We start from the raw sequence: 9,506 nt of genomic DNA on the forward strand, positions 1-9,506 counted from the left end.
CACCTGGCCTCGTTCAACACGTCCGGAGCTTTGCACTTCTTTGCGACAGAGATGAATGTAGGCAGCCGTTCCAATCAAGGTCACTTCACTGTTAAATATTCAGATTAAATGGCGACTGTCCCTCTTCTCTATACGGAAAAAGGCTAAAGCTAACCAGCCATTCTTCGCAAAATATTGAATTGATGTACATCTTCAACATCATTTCCCCTATAAATTTACATGATTCGTCGGCACTGAAACAGTAAACAAACTTCACATTAATTTACAAGAATGCTGGATTCGAAGAGTCTCTATATATTTCAGCCACTTCCCTAAAGTTCCTTAATTTTCTATGTAAACAAAGAAATTGTAAACAAGTGTATTATATGTAATAGTTACAACAAGCGGACAAAAACAATAGCGCGTTTGGGGAGTGCCGTCTCCAGCTCGGAGCTGAAAATGAGGCCTTACTGAGCCATCTTTGAGACTTTGATCATTCGTGGTTTCTTTCAGAGAAAAGGCCGAAAGAAAGGAGACTGTTTGTCTTCTTGAGGAGTAGTTGGGAATGTGGTTGTTGTAGAAATTAGGAGTAACTAGATTGTTCCAGATAAAGTGTTAGTATCCATACAGTAGTTAGCGTTTTTACATAATGTTGTTACTTTCAGGAAGTGCTTAATAAGTTGGGGACTGTGATGGGTGGCTGTAAAACTGGGTGATGTAAGTTAGAGTGATATTTTGTCTTGGATCACTTTAAGAAGTTTCCAGTTTTAGTTTTCTGTAATAGAAAACATTTGAGATGGCTTTTTGTCTGCCTGTCTACCAGCCCTCAGATCTTAACTACTACTGAGGCTATAGAGAACTGCAAATTGGTATGTGTATCATTCAGTCTCCGATCCTTTAACATGCCAAACTGCAGCGCTCTGGCCTCAGTAGTTTTTACTTTTATTTAAGGTTAAATTTAGCCATGATCGTGTGTCTGGGAGCGATAGATGTCAACAACACAGGCCATCACCGTTGTATGGCTGAGAGCTTCATACACTGAACAGAAAACTCGATTTTACTAGTTTACATTGTCCTAAGTCATATGAAATGGAAAAGAAAGGAAATTTGTATATCAGCTCGTCAGAACAGATTGTCGAACTGAAGTTGCTATGAAATACGTACGTAAAGATAAGGTATGCATTGAGCTTTAATTACAAGAAAAGATGAGGAGCTACTTGCATTCAAAACTTGTTTGTCGAATACTTTTAGCGTCAACACCATCCGTGAAGCTTTCCAGCGCTTTTAGAATTTAGACAATACTCATAAGGTATTAGTGTCTTTTATTGACGGTAGAGTCTAGATAGTGCGAAACCTGATCCAATCTATACTCTGCTTTTTTTCATTTGTCCATCCGCCTGTGGTGTTTTGTATGGTAACACTGCGTCCCGGGCTTTAGATAGTGACATTCAGCTTACATTTAACGATTATAATAATATCCTATTTCGAATATTAACGGTGTAATTCGCATACAGTAAATTATTAAAACACTTTTCAGTTGCAAATGTACACCCAGATATCCTTTTATTTACCTAAAACTTACAAATAGCGTAACTATCTAAGACCCCTGGGACGCAGTGTTACCATACAAAAACACTACAGGCGGATGGACAGATGAAAAAAAACAGAGTATAGTTGGCAGTCATAAAGTCGTTCTGCCTGGTGTCTGAGATCTACATTCATTATCGTGCATCGATCGTGGTAGATAAAACAAATGGTGTCACGGGAGATGCTCACGATTGCAAAATGTATTTGGAATAAAATATTTTATAGTACCGATATTTTTAAGAGGAATAAGTATAAGCAAAGAGGCATAGGTGTAACATTGGAAACTGGTACCCGCCAGGTGGCCCCCCCATTTTGAGTTCATGAAGCTTATAGTAAAAGCCTAAGCTTAATTTTCATTATTATTATTATTATTATTATTATTATTATTATTATTATTATTATTATTATTATTATTATTATGTTAAAGTTTTATACATCAAGTAGTTTGACTGTGTTTTTTTTATTACACGAAGATAAGTCGAGTTTTACCGTATTAACTGTAAGAAATAAATCAATTTTCTTTCTTTTATATAAAAACGTGATTCACAAATTGATAGGCTTAAATGTTTTAAAACAACCTTAATATCTTTCCATATGGCTTAAAAAAACATTAGTGTCATAATTTGTGCATGCCCAGTGCCCCCACATATTCAGCTGTGCCCCTCAGGTGGGCTCCCATTGATCAAGTCCTAGTTAGGCCTATGCAAAAGAGGGCGGTAGAGCAGATGATGCGTTGGAAGTCAGGTCTTAAAAGGAGCGAAATATTTGTTACCTTGAGTGCGAAGCAGGCATTGAGAAGTCAGTAAGTGAGAGAGAGAGAGAGAGAGAGAGAGAGAGAGAGAGAGAGAGAGAGAGAGAGAGAGAGTATTTGTCAACAAAGGTTCTCATAAAAAAAAAAAAACCATATGATGCGTGCAGAAAGTCTGTACGAGGAAAACGGACGAGATTTTTATAGGCTGCCAATATAATTGTCAAGATTCATTACAATTGGGGAAGTTAGATAAACGTTGACGAAGGATAAAATAAAGAAGGAAATATAGCAAATACAGAACGAAGACTTGTATGAAGGCTGAGAAAATATGGAAAAATTGCATAAATGTTAGACTTACACCTTAATGTTAATGTTATTTGGGCGGAAAGTAAACTTGAGAGAGAGAGAGAGAGAGAGAGAGAGGAGAGAGAGAGAGAGAGATGAGTTAGGTATAGAGTATCAAAACAAATGATCACGAAGATAAATGAGGTAAGGATCTTTGTCTTGTTTCATTTTGATTATTAAATGTCATAAATAATTTCATTATGCTATTTTTAATGGAAAATAATCTTGACTTCTCTTTTTTACTTCATTTTAACACAAGCATTTTATCGTCTCATGCATCTTTACATATGTTTGACCTTTCCGGCTTTTTCAAAAAAAAAAATAAATAAATAAATAAGTGCATATTTTGATTAGCATGTTTAGAGGTCGTCCCAGAAGTGAGAGCCGTTGCTTGATCTACAGCAATTATTTAATAACTGAAGGAAGTAACCAGTGGGGTGCCTTGAAGGCGATAACTCGTGAAGTTTCACCATCTCGGAGCTCTCTGCTACATAAACTTTATCGTTAATTACATTTCAAATAGTCTTCCAACATAAAACAACTGTTTCTCTGTTAAAATATATTTGAATTTTTCGTTTACAAAAACGTCCTAATAGGGAGATTTACATACAAAGTAAATACGACATTTTAGAATATATACATAAAAATCGTCCTAGGATTTCCATCCGAAGAAATTCTAAGACCCCCAACAGATATGCAGTTTAAAAGGCATCAGAATGTCCATTCTCCAGCATATCCGTCATGTCTCCAATTGGATCGAACTCTTAGCTATAGCTTCTACCTCATACTCTTCTGATTAATATTTAAAACGATGACTCTCACTTTACAGCTAGAAAGTTCACGGAGGAAGTTCTCGATGGCGGGAAGGTAATGCTTCTCCCAGTCACCCGGAGATAACCCACTGGTGATCATGTAAGGGAAAACCACCGTCCGGACCTCAGCAAATTGCACGAACTGCGCCAACTTTCCCAGACATTTATCGAGCCAGCGTTGGCGATTCTCTGCTGTGTCATCCTCCAAGCCTTCTATCAAGTGGTTGTCGCTCCTCAAACCCTTCGCGCGGTCGTTCTTCGACACCCGACACAACTGAGAAACCAGATTCTGAATCGAAGCATTTTCGTCGATGCTCTTCCCGGCGTAGAATTGGGCGTACATGTTGACGACAAATGGGTTGTGTTTCTTCGTCTTGAAAACCTCTATCGTCCCGGGATAACCCCTGTCATTAGGACGAGCCCAGTTGAACGCCCCCACGCGTCTTCTGGTAGCATAGGGGCTAGAGAAAGGGTACCGCGTTGCTAAAACTTTAGACACGCCGTAAGGCCTTATCGACGCGCAATCGACGACATGCGCGAGGAGTGTGGTGAGGTTCCGGTAGGCGTGGTCCATTATGTCGCCATTTCGGAACTCAAGCGAAAATTCTGTGGAAAAAACACAAAGAAACACTTTAATAAACTGGCATAATGATATATTTCTAACATGAGCAAGCAAAGCAACATCAAGTGTCATATTGAATTAAGTGATTGACCATGAAAGAAAGTAAATTCATCTAGACATTTACCTAAACTTTCAGAAAACCTAGACAATAATGGCCGCAACAACATGCAGATAACGACCACTAAGAGAGTACAGTAAAGTTGTTAGTTCAGAAAAATAGAGTGACCGACATTTTCTAATATGAATATTACCTCTGGTCATATCCTCTTTCTTCCATCTTACTGTCCACCCTCTCCTAACAATTGTTTGACAGTGCAACTGCGAGGTTTTCCTCCTGTAGCACCTTTCAAACTTTTTACTGTCAATTTCTGTTTCAGCGCTGAATGGCCTTAGTTGCCCCAGTGCTTGGCATATTGCCAAAAGTCTATATAAATTAAATTAAACATTACAACTCAACAAGAACGTAAGACAGAAAAAACAATGACATCAAGAACTACACAAAGGATGGAATCACTCACTCTGACGTTTAGCGGCGGGACAAAGCAGCGGGCTGCTCATGTATTCGGGCCGGAATCTTTTCTTGCGCCGGATTCTGACAGCCTCGCTACAAAGAACAAAGTGTTTTAATACACACATTTTTATACATCTTTTTTTTTCCATGATTTGTATGATGTAATATACTTATTCTTGCTAGTATGAACTTTGGGTTTAACAAAGGTCTGTTAAAACTATTTCAATAATAATAATAATAATGGGGAAAACTCAACCACTTAGGAAATGAAGCATAAGACTGGGGACGTAAGAAATCAATAAATGAAATGACAAGTTTGTTTAAAACATGCATATTTCAATACAGAGTATAGAAATTGACTTGTCAACAAAAGCAATGGAGTTACATTTCCGTAAAAAATCCATAGTCATACAAACCTCACTTACATATTTATGGCAGTCATCCTTACTCTTGCAACGTCAAATGAAAAGCGTCTGTCACTGCCTACAACGGGAGTTGAATTCCAACAAGGCTCGTCGTCGTCGAGAGAGAGAAGCTCCTCCGAAAGGCGCTACTGCGAGAGGAGGTCTCGTTGTGGAATCCTGTCACAAATGAAATGGAGAATATAAGACTAGACTAAAAGCTAACTTTCGAAAATAAATGACTAGATTGCCATTCAAGATACAAATTTAAATCATTTAAATAACTTGCGGTGATTGTTAGTAAAAGGTGGAATTCAAATAAATCTCTAAAAATATTTGTGTGAAAATAAACTGACAAGATCCGAAAGAGAATGGGCTCCTCTCTCCTCCAAGTTCTCGTCTTTGTTTTCAGTGGAAATTACTAATAGGACAATCCATTCATTGCTCTTAACTAGTCCAGGTCCGATGGTTCAAGACATCCCTAAAGATACTACGATAAAAAAACTGGTACATATTGAAGGACATAGTTGGGTCAAGAGGAAAATATGGAAACTAAATAAAGATATAACAATGTGCGCATTGAAGGCGTCAAAAAAAGCCCCTTTAAAGGTTTGCTCTGAGACTAAAAAGTAAGGAATATAAAAAGAAAAAAATAGCAAAGACACTAAAGAACCTGAGAGCACTGACTGATAAACATCTAATTATTGCATATCTAGTATCTTAGTGCAGCTGGAAAATTTTCACCACAGAATTGTAGCCTTTCATTAAAAAAACATTATATAAGCATGGAAACGTTATGGCCTGTCCACACTAGCGGGAATGCTCGTCGGTCACTTCCAGCTGTTTATATTTTCTCTCGCTTTTGAAACAGTTTTACTAGACATTCGCATCGTTCTGACTCCATACGCGGTCGAAGCGCCTCAGTGGCGTGATCGGTATGGCCTTGACCTGCCACCTCGGTGGCCGCGAGTTCGATTCTCAGGCATTTCATTGAGGCGGTTAGAGATGCGTATTTCTGGTGATAGAAGTTCACTCTCGACGTGGTTCGGAAGTCACGTAAAGCCGTTTGTCCCGTTGCTGAATAACCACCGGTTCTATGCAACGTAAAAACGCCATACACACAAACCATACTATAGTGTGGCAAATCTCTACATCGCCATAAAAAAGCTATAGTCGTTGTTGAAGTCACAGCCTTTATAATCTCGTGTGCAAAGTTTGCATCAAGTTACCTTAGAATTAAATTGAACATTAGATTTAGACCAAAGGCCAAGCACTGGGACCTATTAGGCCACTCTGCGCTGAAATGGAAACCGACAGTAAAATGGTTGATAGGAGTAACAGGAGGGAAACCTCGCAGTAGCACTATGAAGCAATTGTTAGGGAGGGTGGAAATTAAGATGGAAGAAAGAGAATACGAAAGGAGGTGCAGTAAAAGGAACGAAAGGGGTTGCAGCCAAGTGCCTAGGGCACGCTACAAAGAACCTTAAGTAATGCCTACAATGCACCGCATAAGGTGCACTGACGGCACTACCCCTCTACGGGAAAGTGACCTTAGAAGTAGAGCATAAAGTCGACTCGATTAATTGTTACCTGCTGACGGCTTATCCTGGTCTGAATAACATACCCATATGTAGGTACCACGCTCGTCTTTTCTGCTCTCTCTCTCTCTCTCTCTCTCTCTCTCTCTCTCTCTCTCTCTCTCTCTCTCTTTTACATTTTCCCTAATTAAATGTCTAGAGCTTTAGTGCAACTTATGGCATTTTACTTATTGCAGCGCCTATTTCGTAGAATGTTCTCTATACGGGAATGTTGAAATACTAACGATAATGGAAAAGATTTGTAAAATTCGTTCTTGTTGTAAGAAATATATACTACTAGTAATCAAGTTTAATTAAGAATATCAACTTATGTTCCTCTTAACTGCTTGTAACATCGACATGACAGAAGTACCAGTTAACTGAAGTTCTTAGTAAGTTTTCTTAAGCAATCTGTTTCTATAATATCGAAACAACCTGTACCTGCCTGTAGGTACTGGTAGTGACTTTTCGACTGTGTTAAAAAGATGGAAGCTGTACAAAATATTAATTAACAGACTATTAACAGCTGTGCCTGCGTCACCACCTTCAGAAACCTGAAGGAATCTGGTTGAAAGCGAAGCACTGAAAAAATGAATTCAAAGATAATCTGGTACCATTATGAAATAAATCCGAAGGAAATAATCAAATAATAGACGAAAAACCAAAATCATCGACTAACCTTAACGGGATCGCAATGATGAGGACAGGTGCCAGAATGACTTGCACTCGTAGTACTCGATCTTAAGATCGACGAAGATATAAAACGCACGAAAAATACCACGAAAGCACAAAAAAGTATAAATTTCTCTTGTAACGCTTCGATAACCGGACACGACTGTACTACCACAAACTTTTCTTCCTCGGGAGGCGTGGTTCCTGCGTGGCCCCGCCCCTCTCATGAATTCCACCAATCAGCGTCATTTACTGACTCCATCCGAGAGAATACCCGCAATGAAGCGTCTCGTCTACTGAAAGTGAAACCCTTGAAGGCAACTCTTTAATAATATAATGATAATAAATAATAATAATGATAAAAATAATATGAAAAGAGGATAGTATATTATTAACTCCGGGACGACTCTTTTCTCTCGCTGCTGAAAGCACGGTCTACGTGTATTCTCTAGACCTTGGTATACGATACCTAGACCGTGGCTGAAAGGACAGCAAAGGTCGGCTTCTTTGACCTCACCAAGCACACTGGCTGTAGGGTCAATAAAATAATCTTAAGCATTTACTTGACTCACCTATTGCACAAGATATTATCCCTTTGATTTGTGCCCATTTGACAATTATCCATTTGGCATTCTTGGTCTTTTGTAGCCTTTACAATTGTAGTACTATCTCATTTGTGCCACGATGATGCCTGAATAAGCAGGAGAAAGCGCTTGGTACTGAACTTCTGCCTGTCATTTTCTTGTGGTATTTCCTTATATAATGAAGTCACGTGCATCTACTGTGATTTTTAAGCATATATTTACATATATTATATATATATATATATATATATATATATATATATATATATATTTGTGGATGAGATTCATAAGTTCTCAGTCCTTTTCATTAATGTTGTTTCTAAGCTAATTTTACCCCCACACCGTGTTAGTTTTAAGATCCTCAGCCATATATATATATATATATATATATATATATATATATATATATATATATATATATATTATATATATATATATATATATGAAGCTGAGAATCTTAAAAAATAACACTGTGCGAGCGTAAAATTAGGCTTAGAAACAACACCGATGAAAAGGACTGAGGAACTGAAGAATTTCATCCACACGCCTTCACTGAAGGATTTGGAAGTAAAGAAGCCGCTTTATTTTATATACAAGGTCAAAGCCAAGTTCTTTTATGGAATTTACCTGCATATTTCTTCTCAAAAAGTCCAAAAATTAAAGCATACCTATATATATATATATATATATATATATATAATATATATATATATATAGATATATATATATAATATATTTATTATATATATATATATATATATATATATATATATATCGTTTAAGTGATATACTTTATAAGCTCATGACGTCTTTTTATAGTGATTTATAGTAAATTTCATGACCTAGTGATTGTGTAATTTTTGGCAAATAATGACAAGCTATGGGAAAGTTTAAAATAGAATTAATATGCCATGAGACTGACTCTAAGTTGTTGCATGAAAAACGTATTATGACCAGTTTTACAACGATAACATTTCTGGAATATTAAGCAGAAGTATGAAGGTGAAATTCCACTTACCTTACCTTACTGCTGTGTTATATCCTCCAGGCCCCGTAGGCGAGTAGTGCCGTCAGTGGACATCATGCGGTGCAATGTAGGCATTACTTAAGGTTCTTTGCAGCGTGCCTCCGGCCCCTAGCTGCAACCACTTTCGTTCCTTTTATTATATACCTCCTTTCATATTCTCTTTCTTCATTTTACCTTCCACCTTCTCCTAACACTTGATTCATAGTGCAACTGCGAGGTTTTCCTCCTGTTACACTTTTCAAACCTTTTATTGTCAATTTATATTTCAGCGCTGAATGACCTCATATCTTCCAGGACATTGGCAGCCATGGATCTCCTCTCCTGTCTGTCACTTGTAACTCGTATCAGCTGCACTGCGGTTGTCATTCTTCCGTTTGTCAGTCTCATCAAAGCACCCAAGTATTTTTTTCTCTCTTGGTCTTCCCCTCCCTCCCCTACCCTTTATCATTCCAGTCAATGCCAGATTCTCCAGACGACCTCTCCTCATTGTGTGGCCAAAGAACTTGTAGGCCTACTGCCTTTTGCACACGCCTATATGTTTATTATGTTGTCTATTTTCCCCAAATATGAGCAATAGTCCAACTGCCTCATTTGTCAATCTAGCTGTCCAATTCCACTAAAAAAAAAAGGGGGGGGGG

At 37.9% G+C, this 9,506-nt stretch overlaps 1 protein-coding gene and 1 long non-coding RNA gene across 3 annotated transcripts in view; both read right to left on the reverse strand.

Moving 5' to 3' along the window:
• Positions 1-239, reverse strand: part of LOC135225441 (uncharacterized) — an 11,548-nt gene extending 11,309 nt beyond the window's left edge. The window contains exon 1 of the mRNA XM_064264767.1: positions 4-239. The gene's annotated coding sequence lies outside the window, so the exon portion shown is untranslated. The remainder of the gene's footprint in view (positions 1-3) is intronic.
• Positions 240-3,214: 2,975 nt separating this feature from the next.
• Positions 3,215-7,447, reverse strand: LOC135225442 (uncharacterized). Of its 2 annotated transcripts, none has more exons than XR_010316959.1 (4): positions 7,265-7,447; positions 5,024-5,188; positions 4,615-4,700; positions 3,215-4,080 (listed from the first exon to the last, which is right to left on the reverse strand). It is a non-coding gene; the product is annotated as an uncharacterized LOC135225442 (long non-coding RNA). The 2 variants fall into 2 exon arrangements; XR_010316958.1 differs by having other exon boundaries at positions 5,033-5,188; positions 7,265-7,445.
• Positions 7,448-9,506: the final 2,059 nt, after the last annotated feature.

The sequence above is a fragment of the Macrobrachium nipponense genome, chromosome 13 (assembly GCF_015104395.2).
Source record: "Macrobrachium nipponense isolate FS-2020 chromosome 13, ASM1510439v2, whole genome shotgun sequence".
In the NCBI taxonomy this organism is placed as follows: Eukaryota; Metazoa; Arthropoda; class Malacostraca; order Decapoda; family Palaemonidae; genus Macrobrachium; species Macrobrachium nipponense.